The sequence below is a fragment of the Malaclemys terrapin genome, chromosome 1 (assembly GCF_027887155.1).
Source record: "Malaclemys terrapin pileata isolate rMalTer1 chromosome 1, rMalTer1.hap1, whole genome shotgun sequence".
Classification (NCBI taxonomy): Eukaryota; Metazoa; Chordata; order Testudines; family Emydidae; genus Malaclemys; species Malaclemys terrapin.
This window is the reverse complement of record NC_071505.1, coordinates 174,732,408-174,757,027: the sequence shown is the minus strand read 5'-3', so window position 1 is coordinate 174,757,027 and position 24,620 is coordinate 174,732,408. Positions and strand designations below refer to the sequence as shown.

The 24,620-nt window shown below is 41.9% G+C and overlaps 1 protein-coding gene and 1 long non-coding RNA gene across 3 annotated transcripts in view; one reads left to right on the top strand and one right to left on the bottom strand.

The window, feature by feature from the left end:
• LOC128847538 (uncharacterized) overlaps positions 1 to 17,398 on the top strand; it is a 45,845-nt gene extending 28,447 nt beyond the window's left edge. Inside the window, exons 2-3 of the long non-coding RNA XR_008446910.1 lie at positions 7,906 to 8,096; positions 17,198 to 17,398. This is a non-coding gene — a long non-coding RNA (uncharacterized LOC128847538). The remainder of the gene's footprint in view (positions 1 to 7,905; positions 8,097 to 17,197) is intronic.
• ROBO1 (roundabout guidance receptor 1) overlaps positions 1 to 24,620 on the bottom strand; it is a 1,046,134-nt gene that overhangs the window by 464,841 nt on the left and 556,673 nt on the right. The gene's annotated exons all lie outside the window — the stretch shown is intronic.

The window sequence follows — 24,620 nt, the reverse complement described above, 5'->3', positions numbered from 1 at the left end:
GTAAATTCTAATATCTGTCACCCATTTGACAGAAGATATGATATCTGGACAGAAACACCAAGTCAGATTTACACCAGTGAAATGTCTCTGTCGTTTTGGTAGACTAATGTTTAAATCCCCATGCTTGTATTTCAAAATTGTAATAGTAATACTTTGAACTTACATAATGCCTTTCAACTATTAACTAATCCACCTTCACAACATCCCAATGACGCAGGTAAATTTTACAAAAAGGGAGATTGTAGCAGATATTAAATGGTTTACCAAGCCAAAGAGGAAGTCAGTTTCAGAACTGAGATTACAGTTAAAGAATTCCTAGCTTTCAGTCGTATGATCTAATCAGATCTCTCTCTTAACACCATTATATCCAACAATATATTGCAATTTTCATACCCACCATCATTTTTGTGTATAAATAACTATTTTCCAGCAGTGTCTTTTTAAAAAATACACATTCTTCAATTTCTTGTTTCTTCCTACTAACAAAACAAATGATGTTCTCATTCAGAGCTATGTGATGACAGAGTGTTATGCTTAAAATGCAAGGAACCAGGTGTAAAAGAGACAATATTTGCCCTTTGGACCAGTGAAAGCTGGATAACTGCAGAGTAATACTCAGCTGCTTATGAGCCTCTGGGAAAACAAGTGTAATGTTTCCATTGTAGCAATCATATTGACACCATGGTCCTCATCTAATTACAAATATGTAACATTGGGAGCAGAGCTCATTGCCCAAAACAAAGGCCTCTTCTTAGCTAGCTAAAAGAGCATCTTCACTAGACAGTAAAAGGAACTGGCATGTGTAATTGACTATCCCCACTCTCTGTGGGATAGATCAGCACTTAAGAGGGTTTAACTATGTCATCCTACAGTGGGATTGCTCTAGAAAGAGCACACATACATATCTTATTACTACTGGTAGCAAATATCGATCTCTTTTCAACTCAAGTGGTAAAGACCTGTGGGAGAATTTTGAAGTGGAACGTTGTATATTTTGTTCCCTATCCCACATATATGCAGTCAGATATTAGCGAGTTAATTCTTGTACAGTAATTTTAAGATGAAAAGTGAGATGGAATTGCTAAGTATTACTGTAAGGCCACAGATTGATTCATATGCAAATGAGAAGTTTTGGCATCTTCCATCGAATGGTGGGCAATGCTATATGTACAAGGCAAAGTAAATCTAGTATAAATGTCTTATTTTGTTGCAGTCTGGGTAGAGGTTACTTTCTCAGCTGTAGGATCAGTGTAGTGAATGCAGCCGTAATGAGAGAGGCTTATATGGATGAGATAACAGGGTAAGAAGAGCAGTCTATAATGCAGACTGTCCACTCAGATTATTTTCTCTATTTATTGCTTAGGGAAGGTGAGGTCCCACAGAATACACTTTTGCCAAGACCATGCTCAATTAACCAAAGTATAATACCAGGTACAATGTTTCTTTCTGAATACCAGCCCTCACTATGCATTGCAGAAAATATCTAATTTTCACTGTATCTCTCCTATAATTGGTTGAAATATTATTTTAAAGTCTTTTCAATATTGAAAGGATTTTTTATTTTCTTTAAAGTGAAAGACATCATGCTGAGGAAATTTATGCAAATTAAACAGGGCCCATACAAAGCAATTAGTTTCAAGATCAGAGGTGACATTTTTTTCCCTTAACTAATGCTAGTTTAAGCTGTTATTCATGAGTCTATACATGAATATTCCCTCAAAGGAACATGTACAAAAGAAAAGGGATGTCAATAGACAAAACCAATACATATTTTCCTAACATATTTATAGATAAATAACCCTCTGGAGAGCAAACACTTTTATTTAGAAATCATAGTTTGCTTAAAACTGAGCAATAGGCAAGAGTATATGCAGATTTTACAGTCTAAAAATTTGTAAAGGCAGGGAACATAATGGTTGGATGCCTGGGAAGTTTTAGGTTAATTCATTCAAAACATACTAGAGTAAACATTCATTTGGTGGTTTTCCTTCTGTCCACAATACCACTACCTGCCTTAAAATGACTACTTTGAGTTATTCCTCCCCCAAAGCACACAGCCAGTTCGTGCTCTCCAGTGTATTACATATTCTCAGTGGTAATGTACTATTTTTCCTCCAAATACCACAGCATCTGGGAATTTGGGGATCTATGGCAAACTGGAGGGAGACAAGGAATAGTGACTTTACACTGTATGTTCCTGGCAGCAGAACCACCAGCAGTATCAACACCTACTTCATACACTCTATTGGCAGCATGGATCCTTTAGAAGCAGTGATGCCTAATGTGAGGGAGGCCATAAGAGCCTCTCTGCAAGGAGGGAGCTTCGATTTCTCATTGTTTCCCAGGATAACATGGTTTCAGGCCATGCTGAGCACTTTACAAAAATTATTTTAAGCCTCACAACAGCCCTCCTGGGTAGCTAAGTATTATTATCTTATGGAAAAACAGGCTGGAAGAGGTGAAATAACTTCTCTGGGATACACCTGGAACTCAGAGCTATGAGACACCCAGTTCTAAGCACTAGACAAATCCTTCAACAGCAACCATTGGCTTCAGTATCTCCCAAAGGAATCCATGTCTAGAATGTAATATACAAAATCATTCCTAAAGTACTAGGATCTCCCAAATCTCTCGCCCCTCACCCTACATATGAACCTAACTGAAAGACTGTGGAGATCACAGTAGTTCACAGAAACGTATTTTATATGTAAGGACTAAGTGTCTGCTTTCCTCTCGCTGCTCCACACACAATCCACACAATTTTTCTGGGGTTTGTTTTGGTGCACAAAAGGCACACAGAATGAAACACTAAGTCCATCTGAAGCATTCTTCCCAAGCTTGGCTACCTCAAGGGTCTTTCCCTCAGAACTACTCACCTCACATTCTATGCCCTCTCTAGATTCTGATCCCAACAGAGCCCACTGAAGTTAATGGGAGTAAGAGAATTTAAGGCCACAAAGGACTACCATATCATCTAGTGTGACCTCCCACTCAGCACCCACACACTAAACCCAACAACCAAAATTAAGCCAAAATATTACAGGCTGCAGGAGGCTAAACCAATTTGGTCCATAGGCAGAGCATAGGAGGGACCTGATTAAGTGAGATATACCCAGATAATCCTAGCAAATGACCTGAACACTATGCTGAAAAGGAAAGCAAGCCTCCTCCCCAAGTCATTGCCAATATGGCCCGGGGGGAAATTCCTCCCTGACCCCACATATAGGAATCAGTTAAACTCAGAGCATGTGAGCTAGAACCAGCCAGCTAAATGTATGAGAGAGAGAATACCAGGTGACACCTCAGAGCACTGGCCTGCCCCTGTCCAGTGTCCCATCTCCAGCTGTGGTCATGCCTGATGCTTCAGAGCAAGGAGACAAAAAAAAAAAATCACAAAAAAACCCAGAATACTGGGGAGGAAGGAGGAATCCTGACTGAAGCCTGAGCATAGGGAACATAAACTAGAAGAAAGCCCCAGGGCTGTCAATCCCTGGCCCTCACCAATACAAACAAACCCATCATGAAATTGTACTCATAAGTTTGTCCAGCTCTCAAAACTAATTAAGTTGTTTGCCCCCACAACTCCTGTTTGGAGGCTGTTCCAGAAAAAAACAGTTACTAACCTTTCATAACTGTTGTTCTTTGAGATGTGTTGCTCACGTCCAATCCATGCTAAGTGTGTGCACACTGTGTGCACTGTTGCTGGAGATTTTTCCTTTAGTGGTTTCCCTTGGGGCTGGCTCAAGAAACCTCTGGAATTGCAGATCTTTGCACCGGTATAAGGGTGCTGCCAGCCCCGCACACTCTTAATTCCTTCTTGCCAGTAACTCTGGCAGAGGGGTAGGAGGGTGGGTCATGGAATGGACATGAGGAACACATCTCAAAGAACAACAGTTATGAAAGGTTAATAACTGTTTTTTCTTTGAGTGCTTGCTCATGTCCGTTCCATGCTAGGTGACTCACAAGCAGTACCTTGGAGGTGGGCTCAGAGTCCATGGATGTGCTGACTGCAACAGTGCTCTCCCGAAACTGTCATGGTCACGGGCCTGTTGGGTGATGGCATAGTGGGACATGAAGGTATGAACAGACAACCAGGTTGTGGCTCTGTAGATGTCCTGGATTGGTACCGGTGCGAGGAACGCTTCTGCCAAAGCCTGGGCTCTTTTGGAATGAGTGGTCACAATGGCCAGAGGCGGAAGGTTTGCCTGCTCATAGCAAGCTCAGATACAAGTGGTTATCCAGGACCAGATTCTTTGGGTCGACATGGGTACCCTCTCATCCTTTCCACTATTGCTACAAAGAGCTGCTCGGACTTGCGGAAGGTTTTAGTTCTCTCAATATAAAAAGCGAGGGCGTATGAAGCCGACGTTCCTCAGAGGTTTTATGAGGCTTTGGGAAGAAGGCAGTAGAAAGATGGCCTGGTTGTTGTGGAATTGTGGCACAATCTTTAGTAGGAAGGCTGGATGGGGTGGCACAGTTGGTACTGAAGTCTGGTGGTGCATAGGCTAGGTAACAATGATGTGTCCTGGGTGGAGAAAAAGATTCTCCTTTGGACTCTGAAGAGGAGTCTCTTGGAGAACATGGTGGAACTGTACCCATTTCTGCCTCCATGCAGTGCTGGGGTTCCAGAGTCTGGTGATGAGTCAGTGACCATGATGCCACATCATGGTAGGCTTACACCTAGAGGGAGGTGGGGATGCCAGTGCTGGGAAGGAGCCCGATGCTCCCTGTTCCCTTCTGCTTCCAGTTGCCTTGGCTGGTGGGTGCCCCCTTGCAGTAGTCAGGAACAGGAGAGAGAAGAGGTCCTTTGATGCTTGGAAAGCCTCTGGTATCGAGAGGACTGTCAGACCGCTGGCACTGCGGCAGCTTTTGGCGGTCAGCGGAGGGTTCCGCACTGGACTCAACACCATAGGCAATGGTGCCATCTCTGTCTCAGGGAGGAAGAGTGGCCCAACGCATGTCTCACTGTAATGGCATCTCCCTGGTTGTCCTTCCTCTGCACTGGTGAGTACCCTCTCTCAGTGCACTGCTTGCTGTGCTTCTTTCTCAGCGCTGGAGATTGAGAATGGTGCTAGGAAGAGCACGGTGCCAGGGGACCGCTTTGCACGGGAATCAAAATGCTTGGTGCTGATTTGGAGCGGCTTAGCTCCGATGCAGGTCTGAGGATGGCCTTCAGCCGAATGCCCCTGTCTTTTTAGGTCTGAAGTCCCTGCAAATCTGGTAGTTGTCCTCTACATGGGTTTTCCCCACACACTTAAAGCTTGCAGGTCACTCACTGGCATAAGTTTACTGCAGAAGGCACATGTCTTGAAACATGGGAATCAGACCATGCCCAGCCCCTGGGGTGAAGAGTCCCTAGACAACAGGGGCTAATTATTCACACTACTATATATACACTAACGCTATGTATAAGAACTATGTACATTAACTAAAATAAATATGAACAGAGGAGAGTCCAAACAACTGGGGAAGATGCCTTGCCACAGCAAGAAGGATCGTTCCAGCAACCATCACGGACGGTAAGAAGGAATTGAGAGGGTGCCAGGCCAGAGGCACCCCCTTATACCTGCACATATGTGTATGATTCCAGAAGGCAGAAGAGACAACCCCAAGAAATACCACTAAGGGAAAAATCTCTGGCAACAGTACATGCAGCACGCACACACCTAGCATGGAATGGACATGAGCAAACACTTGAAGAAGAACCTCGCCTCTGTGATGGTTGGGAACCTTTTCTATTTTTCAGAGTGAATTTGTTCCTGGCCAATTTGTACTATTCGTTCTCATGCTAACATTGTCCTGCAGGTTGCATCCAGAGACTGCTAATTTCCCCCATTTACTTAGCCTGAGGTTTCAGGAGCAGGTGTAGCAAAGAAGTGTGGCCTCCCTCAGTGATGAGAGCGAGGGAGAGCCACACCTACCTACATGTTTATACATAAAGAACATGGGTAAGGCCCACCATCTGATGGAAAGGGGGACTGCATTCATTGTTGACCCACTACCAGCAGATGCAGCCCTGGATCTCGACAAGCTGGTGAAATGGTGGGCCGAGAGTCAACAACAGCAGCAAGCTGCCCAGCTCCAGCTCCAGCAGCAGCAGCAACTGCTACAAATCCCGAGAGCCCAGCAGCAGCAGCTCATATGGAAGCAGGGGGCCCAGCAGCAGTAGCAGCAGGGGCAATATGCTCAGCAAATGGCCACTTTACTGCCCAGCCGCTCCAGTCCCACCACTGGAGGCCCGGTAGTGCTAGCGATCCCTTCGATGCCACTCTGCCTCACAAAAGTAGGATCTGAGGACGATCCAGAATCGTTCTTAGTTATGTTTGAGCATGTCGCCTTGGCCGAAGGCTGGGATCCGACTCAGTGGTCCACCCTGCTGGTCCCCTATCTAACGGGGGTGTCCCATGCCGTGTATTGCGCCCTCTCTGACGAGGAGACACGTGATTATCAGGCTGTAAAGGCAGCAGTCCTAGACACATTGGATATTACCCCCAAAACCTTCCAATGCTGGTTTCGAGGAAAAACCTACCCATCAGGGGCTCGAACACGAATCGCGGCCCAGGAACTGAGAGACGCATGCTGGTGGTGTCTGCAACTGGAGTGACGCTCTGCCACAGTGGTAACTGAACAGAACGTTACAGAGCAGTTCCTACATATCCTTCCCTCTCGTGGGAGGACATGGGTAATGCGGCATCACCTCACCACCTTGAGTGCAACGGTACGCCTGATGGAAGATTTCCTGGCCACGGAGAGTGCAACCCAGGGCTGCCTTCCCCCACAGATGCGTTGTTGTGGCTCGGGGAAGAGGACCTGACCAGCCCCGGAGACCAGGAGCTGGGTTTGGGGGGGGAGGGAGTGTATAGCAAAGGGGTGTGGCCTCCCTCAGAGACTGACAGCGAGGTACAGCCAGATGCCCCCTGGTGGGTGGAACCGGGAATGCCTAGGCCACCATGCCAGAAGCAGAACAGGAAGTATAAGAGGCGGGCTGTGCAGCTGAATTGAGGAGGAACCGCCGAGGGAGACAGATGCTTCCAGCCTGCTGCTGGAGCTGGAACCCACAGAAGACTTCGGCTGTCTCAAGGAGCCTGCCCAGGTACCAGGACTGCCTGACATGCCCAACACTGAAGAGTTGCTGGGACTGCCACTTGCAGTGTACCCCAGGGAAACAGAGGGTGATCCTTGGATGCAGGTACACCCAAAGGGGAGTATAGGAAGCAGCCCAGGGGAACCAGACTACCATCTGTCTGTGGAGCTGCCGGAGACATGGTCAGCGTGTTATGGGTGGATTCTCCACTGACCCAGTGGCAGACCACTCTGCCGCTGTTAGGGCCCTGGGCTGGGACATGGTGGAGTTGGGTGGGCCCACGTCCTCCCTGTCACCGCACCCCTGGGGTGGCAGTACTCCCCCTCCTTAGGCTAGGAGGCCGGCGCTCCGCAGAGTGCCATAGACTGTAGTTGGTGCTCATCCCTTGCCTGATCCCCATAGAGTGTGTTGGGTGCTCAACCCCCTGCCGGCGCCCTAGACTGCTTGCTGGATGCTCACCCCCCTACTGGGGCCCTAGACTGCTTGCTGGGGCCCCCACCCTGGCTGAGGGCCTGGGCCCCCTGAACCACTCGCAGCTACTCTGCCTAAGGGTTAAGCCTTCGACTGTGTGGGTGCCCCGCCCTGGTGGAGGGCCTTGGCCCCTGAACTATTCACTGCCCTACCCTGCCTACAGGTGTGGGGGAGGGGGGCGGAGACTGCTAATTTCCCCATTTACTTAGCTTGTTGTTTCAGAAGTGGGTGTAGCAAAGGGGCGTGGCCTCCCTAAAAGAAGACAGTGAGGGAGAGCCACACACATCTACACGTTTACAGTTGGTATACTGCTTTTTTTCATCACAGACTGAAAATCTCTTGTTTTACAGGAGGGAAATTGGTGCTCATTCACAGAACAATGCAACAAATTGTTAAATGGAGGATTGCAACAATCAGCTTCAAATCTATCGCATAAATGAAGGGAAGTACATGTGAAATCTGTGAACAACCTACATCCTTCAAAAGAGGCTAGCACAAAAATTGGTTTAAAAAACCCCTTTAAACCCTCTGAAGCTCAAAGGTGAGTGGTGTTCTTTGTGTGATGTTATCTTCAGCAGTACAGTGCAATGGTTAAAACTCTAAAATGACTGATCTGCTAGGAAACAAGTAATACATGTTTGCTTTCCCTGCCTGAATTTGTATTCCTTTGAAAGACGAGACTCTAGGAAAACTCAGACATAACCCTCCACACTAAAATATTGCCACTGGCGTCTGCTTAAGGACTGATATAATAGGCAATCATTTTGGGAGCATCATGTCCTTTTTTAAAAAAAGTTCCCACACTCAGATGGCTGTCAATGGTGGTGCCAGTGAACCGTTACTCAAAGCCCCCCAAACACTTTGTAAACTAGAAGCTGGGAGGACAATAGTAAATTTCAGTCCTAGAAAGAGATAGTGTACTGAATACACAATACCAACCTTTGTCTGCTTGAGGCTACTGTTGAAGGAGAAGGCTACTTAATCTCCTCATTTGCCCAGGGGATTCTAACTGTTTTAATGTGTCCTTTTTGAGAGCCTGTGAACTGGAGAATATAGGCTGGTAACAACTTTCTTTAGGACTACATCGGCAAAACCAAAAGCTGCCAACACAGAAAGCTAGCACAGTGGTGCTAATGAGGACAAAGAAGACCTTTAACTGTTTTTACAGCTATCATAGCTAGGGTTTCATGTCATTCTTTGGTGAAGGAACTAATTCTTTGGCTTGTTTTATAAGAGTCTAGCTTCTGTCACAGTGTGGAGGATGGCCTCTTCACCCATTTTTTTGAATAATAATAAAGCCTGATGCATCTTTAATGAACTGTGGGATTTCTGGGTTTTCTCCTTTTAATATACAGTGCTGACAGAAACCTGTATGTTCTTGATGACTTTAAAAAATATATTACACTTTAATAAAGGACTACTATTGGTGAAAGTATGTTAAAAAGGTCAGTATATATTAATACTTAGGGGTAAATTCAGATGTAGCAGAGTTATATCATGGTGAACTGGTAAAAGTTAGAGGAGAAGAGACTGTTAATGCTTAGTCTGAGGATAAATGAGGGCTGCTGCTTTCTGTATTTCTACAAAAGGATAGATATTTTCAATAATCTGGCATTTTCTCTGTTATGTGTTTTGCAAAGTCTTTTGTAAGCATAAACAATACAAAATTGTAAATGTGGGGATAGAGATGTTAAAACATATGCAATAATACAAATACAGAGTATAAGCCCAATAGTTTGACTGCCATGTTACTGTTAGTGGGAACATTTAAATGAGACAACAAAACTTTATTCAAGAAACTTTTCAGAGAAGTGAGGGATTGCTGATCAAGATAAAATTTAACATATGAAAGTACTATGCTATAAGCACAAGACTTTCCTTTACCTAACAAAGTATTTTACTGTACTTAGTCTTACTGGTCATGCATTCTGTAGCATAATGTGGCCATGAGCATAAATCATATTTTCTGGTAGGTCACATGATATTCTTTCTATAGTGATGGGAATGGAGACTGAACACCGAATATGTGTGTGGCTGTATGTGTGTCCATCCTTTCTTTTCTCCTTATCACTCCCTCTCTCACTCGTCCTTCCTGTTTTTCTTCAATTTTTAAAAAAATCAAAGATTAATGCACTGCAACTGCGGCCGAAGTGCTAACAAAAGACCCAGGACAAGAGGACAGGTTCAAGAGCTGCAGGGTGTGTGCTTTTTCCTGCACATTTATCTCTTCATATTAGCACTTCTTATCAAATACGGTATGAACCATAAATAACAGACTATCAAATGTTCTACCACTCCAGCACAGCCGCAGGTTTCAAAGCACACTAGTTGTCTGTTCTCTCTTTGTGAATGCACTCTACGTCGGTCTCATGAGGAATCACACATATTTACTCATTTAACCAAAACAAAAACAAAACGATCAGATTACAGCCATGAAAAATATATGTTGTGGTTAATCTGGAAGCATTAAATTAAACCTGTTTATAGTACTTTGGGGCCCTCTCTAGCTAAAATGATTTGAATGGGCTTAATTTATTCTGAAGCATGTTCTGCTGTACAACAAATCTGCTTTCATATCAGCTTGTGCCTCTTGAGAATAGCCATGCAGGTGAGAATTTATGCTGAGAGGTTGGATTTACACCCATGGGTCATGAGCTAGATTCATGACCCAATTTAGTAAAATGTTGATAATGTTTTTTGTTAACACGCTTTGGGTGCAGAGTGTTTCAGGAAGTGTAATTTATTTATCTGGCTGAGGTTCCTTCTTCTGGGACTCCCTGGTATATGGCAAGTGGCTACCAATTGGCCTGGTAAAGTTATGAATACCTACATCAATACGCCCCAAGTCTCCTCTCATTTTTATTGGGGTAAATCATAAGTAGCTTCAGTGAAGACAATGGAGCTATACTGGTATTAGAAGAGAACCAGATTTATAGTATCTAAGTATCAGCATATATTTTACTATTTATCCTTTACCATCTACACACCTCATATTGACCCATACGGAGTTAAAGGACTCATGTGAGCAAGGTTAGGATGAGTAGAAAAAGGGAAAGTCTACAGTCAGTATTCTACAGGCTCTGACAAGTGGGTTTTATTTAGTCAGAAATAAACCCAGCCGATGCTGAGATCCAGAAGCCAATAGAGCAAATTCAACTCAGTCGTTCTCTAGAGAATTTTTGTTTTGCTAATTCCCTGTATTTCTGTTCAACTAAAATTCCTTTTATTATGGCTCAGCATTCAGAGATTTTCTGTGCTGCCAAGTGAGCGGATTTGATTTTCCCCAGGAATCATGGCAGCAATTCCATGCAATTCAAAACCAAGCAATTCAACTGCTCTACACTTTCCTTCTTCCCCTGCAGTCCTTATATGGAGGCTTAAACCAAACCTTCCCTAGTGTTTTATGGAATGTGTATGATAGAGCAGACAAATGGTCCACTCCACTCAGCATAGTCAAAGCACCACCTGAGATCAGCAATATGTATTTACCTAAAAAGACAATAATGAATAATGATTTAAGGCCTACTACTGTTGGAGAAAAAGGATGAACACATACATATTCCCCAGGTAAGCCTGAGCTAACAGTGTTGCAGAAAGCTGAGTGGTCAGCCTCTAGAACAAAGGAATATCTAGTATTACCCAAGAGTGACTTCTCCAGCTGGATAGGAAGCAGCACTGATGAGCTCCAAACTTGGCTTAGGGACTAGATCTTGTTCCCCAATCAAGTCTGCTTTGTCATGCTCTGGGGGTGCAAAGCAGACAAAATGGAGTAAATGAACAGCTGAAGATTCACTTGGGTAAGAAAATCCTCAAATGGCAAAGGTCCAGTATAGCCAGTCCTATGCCATCTGAACTTGCAGCCCCCAATATAGCAGGTGTGTCATGTGCTTGGTGGAGGGGAAGTGCATGTGGCTGGAGTATGCTTGTGCTCCCTTGCTGCCAGAATGGCCCTTTGGAGGCCCTGGCAGCTAGGAATAAATTGGCCCTGAGACTACTCTAAATTATACTGGGTTTAAATAATCCCAGGATCACAGGGCATAAAGGGTGCATGCAGCCACCTTTGTCCCTCTTGCTTAGATCTTGTGTTGAACATTGCTCAATTGGACTGAAGGATCAGACTCCATGTCTTCTCAGTCAGAAAGATGGCCAGACATAGAGCCTAATATATTTGGGGAATTTAAAGCAGGAGAGAAAATTCCAAGTGTGGAAAGTGGAATCTGTTCTTTTGGTTTGCAGAGGGAAATTCATCTACATTTACAACATAATTTATGGCATAAAAATAGTTACTTGGCCTCAGACAGCTGGTTTGGGATCCTCATGAATCAGGCAAGAAAGTGGGGAAGTGGAGATAGGAAGATTCATTATATGAAATCTCCCTCCCCATTTGGCTCTCTCAAGCCCAAATCTGTGCATCAGAACAGAAAGGCTTCAGTGGCTTGGCTGCATGTGAAGCCAAATTCTGCAACCTACTCTGACTTCTGTGGATGGAGAGAGCCCCTTGGTAGTTATAAATTATAGAGATCCCTGCACTAATGTAAACACAGCTACATTCACACATCTGTGTTCTATTAAATGAACAGTGGTTGCCAAAACAAGTATTATCATTTCCACCAATAAATAAATAATATTCTTAGGGCTAGTAACAAGCAAACTTCGCTTTATTGACATGGTTAACCCTGCCTCTACAGATTAGTGCTAGGGCTCCAATCCCGTGGGCAACGTGAGCTTTGTGTGCAAAGCAAGAGCTGTTCAGTACTGCAGTAATACAAAATACATAATTTCTGGAAAATTTACAACTCCAGTGGAACTTCACTAATTCAGAATGAGTGAGAGCCCCATTGTGAATTACACCTCTACCCTGATATAACACGACCCAATATAACACCAATTCGGATATAACGCGGTAAAGCAGTGCTCTGGGGGTCAGGGCTGCGCACTCCAGTGGATCAAAGCAAGTTCGATATAACGTGGTTTCACCTATAACACGGTAAGATTTTTTGGCTCCCGAGGACAGCGTTATATTGAGGTAGAGGTGTATTCAGTTTTGTGAATTAGGGAGTTTGCTGCAAGTCCTCCCATTCAGTATCTTTGTGGATGGATCCAGGGAAGGAATCCACCTTCTTTCTCCTCCAGCCTTGTTCCCCCCTCCCCATAGAAGCTGTAAAGCAGCTGTGGAACCGTTTCACAGACACTAATACAGCCATGAAACAGTAGTAGCCAACCATATACCCCTCCACCCCACCTGCTTTCATGGGAGTAGTATCATTCTAGCAGCATGTTTTACAGCAGATTTATAAATCATACTACAATACGGTATATGTCCTAGAACTCAGACTGAACTGAAACTAAACTACACATATCAAATTACATGAAGATTGCCTTTTTATGGAGAAACGTTGATTTTATATTGTTTAATGATGAGCAAATCCTGTCCCCTCATCAGTGGGTGTGGAGGGCCCCCTGGTGGGGGAACTGGTGCAGCGAGCAGTGCGTGACTAGAGGGCAGCTTCTCCACTGTGGATCTCAGCTCCATGGCTGTTTTCGATGCACCATCAAACAGAAGGTTGAGTAGGGAAGGCTGTGGGGAAGCTAGTATTCTGGCTGCCTGTGCTATACCTGCTCTGTAGTTAAACAGGAATTCAGTCTCTAGTGCTGTCAAACCAACATCTTTTACAAGCACTGAGAATTCACAGTTTTCTTTTCTAACGCAAAAGAAAAGGTGTAAAGTAATAAAATGGATAATGTCTATCTTCCTTCCTCCCCCATCTCTCCAGGCTGTTAGGGCACACTATATGGTATTCTTTAATTTTAAAGGTTTATTGCCTCACTCTGTAAATATGATTTTGTTTAAATTTCACTAACATATCCTGTATTTTGTCTGCATTTCCCTCCTCATGGAGGGCTTACTAAAAAGCATTTTTGCCAAATCAAAAGCTTTCCTCTTTAGAATTAGCCTGCTCCTCCTGACTGATTCCCTTCAGTGGTGTCACAATCCAGTATTTTTGAACAATAATGGGAGAAGGAATAGAGGGAAATCAATGGAAGCATGAATGATGGAAACCAGGGAACCAGAAACTTACAGTGGTGTCATTAACTTTAAATTACCTGGAGCTGTTAGTAACTTGTATGTTGTGATCTCTTTAGATAGATACCTCCAGGTAACTTGAAAATTAGTCAGACTAGTCAATAAGAAATTTAAAAAACAGTGTGTGAATGTGTATACACACGTGTGCCCTCAAGTACCCAAATCTTTGCCATAGGTAGCTAGTTATTTTCTTGTAGTAGACAGTCAGAAGTGGTTCTAATCGGGAGGGATCTGAATTCAGACCATTGCAGACCAATTCAGGAAGGGAATTCCATGTATAGAAAGAGATATTTGTGACAGAAATGAATGGACATGTAAAGGATAGCATATTTGGCAGAGCAGATGGGATGAGGGAGCAGCATGAAAACAAATAGGGGGAGATAAATAGAGAGGGGCAAAGTTATGCAGGGACAAGCTCTGGATGCAGTGTACATTGAGGAAGCCAGTGGAAGGATGCAAAAGGGGTGGGGGAGACACAGTCAAATGTGAGATGCAATGCAACAAAGCCATAATTCTGCTGATGGCCAAAGAGATACATTTTTCTCCCCTCATGGAGAGTATTCACCTGCTAGCACGTTTCCTTAGACAGTATCAGTATATTCAAAAGAAGGTAATATGCAGAAAATAAGTATATTTTGCAGTTTAAAAAAATTAGTAAAACCGCGTGAATACTAAACAGTTTGATACACTGAATATGTTAAATACAGTACTCATTATATGCTGATTGAATTTACTGTCTTCAGTGGGATCAATTTGCTTATTATTACAGATGCCCCCTCGGGTTACGCAAACCTGACTTACGCAAATCTGCACTTACGGAAAAAGTTTCGTAATCTAGAAATAGTTGTTTTTTTGATGTAATGGTCGAGTACACGTTATACGTATATGGAACAGAACGCTTGCGTAAGTCAGGGAGCATCTGTATAGCTTTTGTAGAAACAAGTATACACAATAGCAAACGCTGTGGAATCACTCCTCACAACCATCTGTCTTCATTTTCTTATAGCTTTCTAAGCATTTGTCTTTTGGCAGAGTTAGAACAGTGGTGATTTTACCCTCCCTAAACGTTCAACCTATTTAGCATTTGAGAGTTATTGGAGAGTGTGGAAATTAATGGGCACGTAAGGGGCACTTTTTGGCTTGGCTACAACTCAAAATGCTGGACAAAAAAAAACCACATACACTTCTATGTGGTACTAAGAGGAGCTCAAGCTGCCTAGTAAAAAGATGTAATCAAAGTGCTGTTTCTGAGGCCTTGTCTACACTAGGAACTTAAGTTGGTATAACTATGTCACTCGGGGGTGTGAAAAATCCAACCCCCTGAGCGACACAGTTAAACTGACATATCCCTTGGTGAAGACTGTGCATGGTCGACAGGAGACTTCTCCCGTCGACCTGGCTACTGCCTCTAGGGGAGGTGGAGTATCTACGCTGATGAGAGAAGCACTCCTGTTGATACAGGCAGTGACTTCCATGAAGCGCTACAGCAGCAGTGCTGTAGCATTTTAAGTGTAGACCAGCCTTTAGTACTTCTGACCTGATGCACGTGGAGACATTCTGTCAGTCTCTTCCATAGCCAGGCAAAACACTTCCAGCCACCAGTACTTAACTGACACAATGGCACGCATAAGGCTTCTCTGAATACCTCTGGTTGTAAATGCTGAAATGGAGCACTGAAAGTACAGACAAGTCAAGAAAGTTAAGATAGCTGAAAGTCACACACGGCAAGGTTAAATCACCATGGGAGGAGGAAGGGTGAATTTGTGGCTAAGGCAATGGTTTCCCACTGTTTGGGTTTGAAGTCCCCCGCCCCCATTGAGGTGGAGCTGTGCCCGCCCTCCACCTTGGCCTTTCACACTGTGGCATGGTTGCTTCATCTCACCTATGCTTTGTCCATCCTTTTCCTCTGTCACATCTCTATAAAAAAGAGGTCACCTCCCTCCTAAAGGTAGAAGTGTAGGCTAGCCACAGGTCTTATGGGAAGGGCCCTATCTTGGGAGTCAGATAACTGGGTTGTAGGCCCAGTTCTGCCCTGTGACTTTACGCAAGTCATTTCTTGGGACCTCTGTTTCCCCTCCCACTTTTTGTCTATTTAGTTTGTAAGATCTTTGGGCCAGGGACTGTCTCTTAGTATGCGTTTGTACAGTGCCTAATGCAATGGGGTTCTGATCTCAGTTAGGGTCTTTAGGCACTACTTTCATACCAATAATAATAATTAAGGTGTAGCAATAGGATTCCAGGCTGCACCTCAGCTCTTCCTTTATGAGTGTGGGCAAGTCACTGAGGCCAAAGGTGTTTGTTTTCTTTCTTTTTAATGTAAATACATGGGCCTGATTCTCCTCTCCTAGTTACTCTTGATTTACACTGATGTCAATCAGATGAAAATCAGACCCCTTAAATGTAACAATCATAAGATGCTTTTTTGGTTAAAATCCAAAGCTGTATTCGTTTTATTTGGCAAAGTCTAATAATACCATCATTAATCATTTTATGTTTTAATAACCTACTCCCAATGAAATAAGTGATTAATCTTCTTAATATCTGGCCTGTCATCTATTGTCTTGTATTTTCTTTGTCTTCTTTAATATGGTTGGCAAGTATAATTTGTGAGCGTGTGTGTTTATGCATCACATTTGCGCGTTAGGTTCATATATATATGGCATCTTAGAGATAAGGATGCATTGTATAATGTGTACACTTGAAATTTATTTATTTGTGCATATGCAGTATCAATACACACTTTTTAGGCATTAGATCATGCCATTTAGGCAGTCCAAGGTAAAGGCTGGTGAGACAATGTTACATCACCCTAAGGTGAGCACTGGACGATATTCAGCTTTAGGGTGGCAGAACACTTCTCTGAGCCTCCCAAACAAGGGGAAAGGAATACTTGCTATAACACCCCTTAATTGGGTGCAGCTTATTTCCCTTGCACACCAATGATGTGGGGTAGTGGGAAAGTGGGGAGGTGAGACCATGGTTCCATCTCCTCCTTGCCCATGTTAGAGCACTGCAATGCTGAGAGACTAGGGAAAGGGCAGTCTCTGCACACATTTGTTCAGACCTTTGCTCCCTCCTTCCACGTGCGCTGATGTCAGCACCAGAGAGTATCTGGCCCATACTTATATGTCCATTTGCCTTAAAAAAGTGAAAATTCTAACACATTGTTTGCAATTGCAACCAGTGAGGGCTGTATTTAGCAAATAAACAAAATCCCGTTTGTGATCATCCACTGATAGACCATAGACTTTGAAGGCTTCATGATTCTTTAAATGGCAGGCTGTAGTGTTTTTTAAATGCCATATACTCTGCTTTCCCCTGACAGCAAAAGGTCTGATAACATTTGTGTGGATTAATGAAAACAGATGTTTGTACAGTATGTGCACCAGGTATTATGACTATGTCTTCGTATAAAGTTATGAAAAAAAAGTGATTGTGCTGCATTTTATGCTGTTTTCTAGAGCTCCACTAGAGGGAGATCACTAGAAAGCAGAATAAATGTCTGTCAATGTCTAAAAAACAAGTGTAGGACAATGATCACATTTCTCTTTATGCAGGCCTCTTTGGATGACTTTGTGTTTAAGGAATCATAAACAAACCGAAAGCTGCCTACACCTGTTTTCCAAAGAGTTCACAACAATATATTTATGCAAAGGAAATTCCTGCAAATTATTATTATTTTTCGTACACTAAAGGTTTTTTTTCATATTTGAAACTGTAAGGAGATTTCTCGTTTTTGAGCTGCTTTTTATTAAGACTTGTTGGTTTGGTAATTATTTGTTTATATCCTCTTTTTGGATAAAAATAATAAAACTTCAATTTATGTTAATTAAAAATGTAAGAAATACAATATCACATGTTGATATTTTGCCCTTCTCTTAATATTTATAATTACACTACATTTATTCTAAATCATGCATCACAAGGAAATACTTTAAAATATCAAGTGTTCTACATTTATTGGTTTCAGCCTGTCTTGCTTATCAATGCCTAGAGCAGGGATCGGCAACGTTTGGCACGCGGCTCGCCAGGGTAAGCACCCTGGCGGGCCGGGCCAGTTTATTTACCTGATGACGCGGCAGGTTTGGCCAATTGCGGCCCCCACTGGCCGCGGTTCGCCGTCCCGGGCCAATGGGGGCGGTGGGAAGCCGCGGCCAGCACATCGCTCGGCCACGCCGCTTCCCTCCAGCCCCATTGGCCCAGGACAGCGAACCGCGGCCAGTGGGGACCGTGATCGGCCGAACCTGCCGCGTCAGCAGGTAAATAAACTGGCCCGGCCCGCTAGGGTGCTTACCCTGGCGAGCCGCGTGCCAAACGTTGCCAACCCCTGGCCTAGAGAGAGAGAGGATAGTTACTCAGATAAATAGGGAGAAACCATTTAAATCATATTAGGCTTTAGAACGTAGAATTAATTGTAACAATGCAAAATTATAAGTGTAACTCTTTTCAGTTTGTATATTTAATAAAAGAGAGACAATGAAACAAGTCTGGGAGCATCCCATGTCCCAGCACTCACTCCTTCCACTAATGTATTTTAGTTATTTGCTTAGGGATATATTCTTCTATTGATGTGCCTGCATGACTCCCATTAAGAGGATAATATATCCCCATACTTTACCATTGGTCCAAATTTCTAACATTCTCAGGAGTCATCCTTACTCTCACTTGAGGAAAGAGATCAGGATCAGTGTAACTCTGCTCCTTTTGTGTTGAAGTACCATACATACATATATACAATGAGCTTCATTCTACATAGTTTTGCCCTTTGGGTAGTCATTTATACCTATGCAAAGTGAGGGTAAAATATTGCCTAATCAAGATGGCAGCATTCTTCATACCTATACAAAGGGGTAAGTGACTATACCAGTCACTAAACCAATATTTAAATATTGTATGTATAGTAGTCTTTGCCCCTGGTATAGTCACTTACCTCTTTGTATAGGTATGAAGAATGCTGCCATTTTGATTAGGCAATATTTTACCCTCACTTTGCATAGGTATAAATGACTACCCAATGGGCAAAACTATATATATATACACACATACATCTGTTTATCGCATCTGTGTACACAAAAATCAGATGAAGTACATGGCAGGTGAGTGTGGTACAAAAGGTTTTATTGTCATGAAATTTGGGATATTCACATTATTCACAATTATTCACATTATTCACATTATTCACAATTATTCACATTATTCACTGGTCAGCTCAAAGAAGAGCTGATATAACCTTAATACTACATTATATCAGCAAATTTCTGTCTATGCCACATATGTTGTAGAAAAATGATTTTAGGAATGCCTGAGTTCCATATTGCCCTGCTTATAAATCCAGATGCTTCATGTAGAGAGCCTGTCACCAATCTTGCCCTTCCTGTGTCTAAATCAGGTGTAATTTTAGGCGAAAACTGCATATTGAGGGAAAAGAGGAAGCCTTTCTCTACCAGGAAAATTTTCAAATCACTTTACGGGCAACTAAGATTTTACAGTACGGTTAGGATACATAAGAGCTGCTATAGCAGATCAGACTTGAGCTCAGTCGAGTGTAGTACCCTTTCTCACACTGTGGCCAGCACCAGATGCTTCAGAGGAAGATTGAGGAAACTTTGCATTAGGAAAACCTTGCACTATGGCACTAAAAATAGCAGTGTAAGCATTCCTGCCTGGGCTGAAGGTCAGGATCTGAGACCCACCCCTCTTGCTGGGTTTCAGAGCCTGAGCTCCAGCCCAAGCAGAAACATCTACACTGCTATTTTTAGTGCCACAGTGCAAGGCTCATGAGCCCGAGTCTGTAGCTGTGGGTTCTGAGACTTGCTGTCTTAGGGCATAGGTGCTGAAACTAGAGGTGCTGGGGGTGCTACCGCACCCCCTGGCTTGAAGTGGTTTCCATCATATACAAGGTTTACAGTTTGGTTCAATGGCTGTCAGCACCCCCACTATACAAATTTTTCCAGTATCCCTGCCTTGATGGTTTTGTTTGCTTGTTTTTTTGCAGTGTAGACATACCCAAAGGGTTCTCTCAAAGCCATGTCTCTAAGAGACCAGCATGATTTAAAAATGAAGGGTTGAATTGTGTCCCCCTTGGCAAAATACGCATTGACTTCAATGGGGCCAGGATTTTGCATAATATTTCTAATTTTCCAGAGAAGGCTGAGCAGTAAAAGCAGTACATTTTTCAAATGTTTTGATGTCTTTTCTTCCTTATGTAAATATAAAATATTCAGATTTTCACTGGTTTGTTATGAAACGATAGGCAGCACATTTAACGTTCAACAGTGATGTGCACTGTGCATTCATAAAATGTTATCATCTGACCTGCCAATACTTTACATGTGACTCAAAATGACAGGGATTAGCAATACAGCATGTAGAAGTCTCTTATTTTTGCCACAGAGGTACAGTGCAGATAGCAGTACTGAGAGCTTCTTATATACTTTGTACTGTGAATGACCTCAACTTTGATGTACCACAAAATGAATTCAGCATATCATCCTGCTTCTTGGCCTCCCTTTAATAGAGACTGTCATTCCTGCCAGATTATCCCATATAAAGTGATTTGATAATATGGACTGATTTCCAAAATGAATTAACCAAGACGCAAACTCTTTTCATAATTAAGTTGGCATTTGAATCTGAACTGCAGCTCCAGAAGTATGACAGTGCTTTTATCCAATAAGCTACTTGGCCCTTAACACATTAATTTTTTTTATTAAAGATGTAATCCTATTTTAATCTTTCTAACTATACAGAGCATATCACGTGAAGATGAGAACATTCTAAACAGCCAGTAATAAGGTGATGCCTTTGTTCCCACAAGAGAGAGAGCTAACACCTGTACAACTTTTAAACCACAACACTGAGTCACTTGGCATGAGATTAAAAAGGATGATATTGTTTTGGATTTCTATCCACTTATGTTCTGCCAAAACACTTACACTATATTTTTTTCCAGCATGTCATGTTGATTACCATTTCCAAGGAGGATTGCTTTTCCATAGGTGAAAGATAGTGCTCATAGTCTCTGTTAAGAAATTAACACTTTCACCTGTTGTTATAATCCCATAAATGTTACTAGAACACACCGAACAGTTTGTGAGTTCTAGTAACTAAAATCTAAATGTGCAACCTGATGGTGTGTTCTACTTTATACTAGTCTTCAGTTATTTACAGTTAATATGAAAACTGAGTTTTTAAATGATTTATTACTTTTTGTGGACTTCCTCAAGCATTCCATACATGCAGATGTTGTAGTATACAACAGCCAAGTTAAAGTTGATAGGTTCCCTATATGTGGTTTGTGAGATTATCCAGCATTCTTTGCAAGGATTTGAAAGTTTAAAATGACCAACATTATAAGATATATAACACCTAAGATGTACTACGTGTTTTATGGAATAAACAAAATTATGGTCCCTGCCATAAAGAATTTATAATCTAATTTTAGACATGAGCACAAACAGCAATAGGAGGGAGGAAGAAAAAAAGGGAAAGGGAAAACAAGCATTACAAAAAACATTCCCATGCATTTACTTTGCCTTAAAATGTTTTGCTTACTGTTTTGAGCAGCCTGGTTGTGTCATTTACTTTACCTTATAAAAGTTCAACGCATTGAAATGTGTTAACATAAGTATCTCTAGAAAATTAATATTCTCAATAAAGGCCCAAATCTAAGAGGTGCTGAACACGTACAAATAAAAGTGTGGCTATGATTCATGAACCCTTTGGGCAAATGTGGACCCAGTTATGAGTGATTCTGGGTTGATTTCTGATCTTTTCATCACAGTTATCTGAAATGTGATTGTGTACATGTGTGTGTGTAGGGGGGTGTCTTGTCTGGTTTCAGTGCAAAGCCATCATTTTGGTGAAACACCATCATTTTGACTTTTGATGTCAATGCAAATTTCAGAGAAAATTCAGGGAGAAGCAAAAGCACACAATGATAAAGGCCTCAGACACTCCTGGGAAACCAAAACTACTGAGTCTTGCACAGTTCTATTAATTAAAAACTAGCCTACCTTCCTTCTGGATTATATTAATATTACGAGCCTGGTCCTGAACACATGGCTATCAATGGGAGTATTGCCACTGGCATCAAATGGGCAGGGTCGAGCCTTAGGTCATTGGAAGAGGGAACAAGCATTCGGAGAAAGTGACTTTTGTCTCCTCCTCTTGAATGTATTCTTGATGGGAAGTATTTTCACACAGCCTGACATTATCTTTGAATTCCAACTGGTATGTTGTTTTAGGACCATTTTATAAAACAAGGATAGTTTATTGGTTTAAGACAGTGTAAAAGAAAAGCAATTATAGAACACACCTATCTCAGGGAAAATCTGACACATCTATTCAGCCTCAAAGAAATATGTTAGGAATTTCATATAGTTTGAATTAAATGCTACAATTAACATTTCTATTTTTTCCTTCAGTCCAAGTTCTTGTGATTTTTGGTCAGTTCACAGTTCTTCAGTTACTCTCTGTCACATATGTAAGCAACTTTAATCACAATAAAGAATGTATTAGATAAATTTTGCCACTTTCTTAGTGAATTGTCCACAATCAGTTTGTAAAATTGTCAACTTTATTCATTATTCAAGATTTACTGAATACATTTAGTGAATGTACTAGTTTGTTCTCTAGCTTATTCCTGTGAGTATTCAGTATGCAAAATTCAAACGGTGAAATCCTATCTCAATTGAATTCAAAAGTAAAACTCTCATTGACTTCAGTAGGGTTAGGATTTTACCCAAATGGAAGCTCCAGACACAAACTGGGAACACGGTGAATGCCCATAGGAGAAAATTAGAGAGAGGTTTTGGGTTGGGTGCTGGCTGAAAGAGGCTTGGAGCTGTGAGCAAAGACACTGTCCCCTGTTGTTTGATTCCTCCTGTGTTCAGGGAAATGGGACTTTGTAAATTCTTTGGAAATAAACAAAATTACATCAGTAAAATACCTGGCTTTCCCCTTCTTCTTCTCCTAACTGGAACAACCTACAAGACCCCAAATTTTGGCTAACTGCTCAGGTCAAAGGAGTAACTCTCTCTCACTCTCTCTCTCTCTCTCTCTCTCTCTGTGTATCTATATATATAGAGAGAGAGAGAGAGAGAGAGAAAGAGTGGAATTTGGTATGGTACTCTTTATAACGGATATAATTTGGAATAAAAAAAACCCATTCAAATCTCAGTGAAAGGTTCAGTTCTGATCTCCTGATATTACAGTGTGGGTCTAGGTATAAACATCAGTGGCGAAAAGGACCTTATGATTTTGCTTTTGGGTCATATACAAAACTGGATGTAGCCTACTTTCCTGATCTGGTTCAGCCAGCTGTTCTCCTAGAATTTCATACCATGATCAGAGAAAACTCAAAAGAACAGCTAATCTCAAGAGATTTGGGGAAGAAATTTCCTGAGAACAGCTCACGATATTTCTCTGCTGTTGAAGTCATAACAATATTCTAGCCTTGACTAACCTTCCAAGCCAAACCTCATTGAAAATTATCTCAGCCAATCTCTAGTTTTATACTTAAGGATATCTTCCCTGACCCCTCTCCCCACCAAAAATATGAAGTTAGTTCCCACAAATCTAAATATGAAATTATTTTGAATTTTGAGTTTCTGTGCTTTATAGAAAACAGTCAATTTCAAAGTTTTTTTTTCCCCCCAGAATTCATGAATGTTAACTAGCTGAAAGTGATACTGGAACTGTCTTGGTTTTCAGATTGCTTACATTTAAACCAAATATTTAAGTTTTCAAGGACACGTGCTCCTGTGTGGGGCATTTCAGTGGCAGGTGACAGCCTGTTTTCTTTTAACACACACCATACATGCTTGCATTTTAAAAAAATAGAAGGCACTGAATAAATACTAATTTGGCATAATTATGTGATGTACAGCCCTGTGTGTACAGAAACCTTCATCTCGTGGTACTTGTAATTTAAGTATCATGTAATTATATTGATTTTTTTGGTCAAGTCAGTTTTCAACTACATCTTTGAGAAAAAAGGCCAGTGCATTAATCCACTAAGCTATTTATTACTTAAATATTAATCAAGAGGTCAATTAATGTTTTCATTGCTTTTGTGAATGAGTAATGAAGTACCGCTCAGAGCTCTTGGGAGCGTGTATTGTTACATGAGGGTCTGATTTCATTCCTTCTAGTCAAACAGTCTTAAAGAAAGTTCTTTATTATGCCACTTCAAGCCCCTAAACATTTTGTAAATCATGTGAACAGGAGTAGATATTCTACTGGAATCTGATATCTATATACTGAACACACAGAAATATAAGGTCTTCAAACATTCTAGAATTCAGACTACTCTCCCTTACTGTCTATATATCATAGTGAAAGGGATTGATTAATACCCAGATGATTTTAACAGCAAGGATGAAAGACTGTTCATAGGGACTTTAAGAGACTTTCAGGCTCCTAATCAGACTTAATAAAATATTCAAAATGGGGAGAGGGTAGAGTCAGAGGGAGGATTGTAGGTCTATTTGTCAGAGCCTGACTAACCACTTTACTGAAACAGATTAATCATAATGAGAAACAAACTATGGTTCTGGTATACACCTCCCTGTCATTTACAAGGACTGGATAGAATTTACTGCACCCCATTATGGGTAATGTTCTTTAATCTATGAATTGTGTCATCAAATTCTGTTTCCTTACACAAATGGGACTCAGTCTTGAGGAGCTAATTTCGTCATCTAATGAGGCTCCAGACTGCTACAAAACAATCATGGAGCAACATCCTGATATTCTTTGCCTCCTAATTATGTGTGTTGGTTATTAACTATAAAATTATCCCAGCCTGAAAGCATGCTGGATATCTCAGCCGGTAGCAGAGCTGCCAGATGGCAGCACATGGAAGAACTAGTTCAAAATCTTCATGCTAGTGTAATCTTGCTCGCTGTCTCTCTAGCATCTGCTGCTTTTCACTCAAGCTCCTTTGCAATGTTGCTCAAAGGTGTAGGGGGGCAGAAA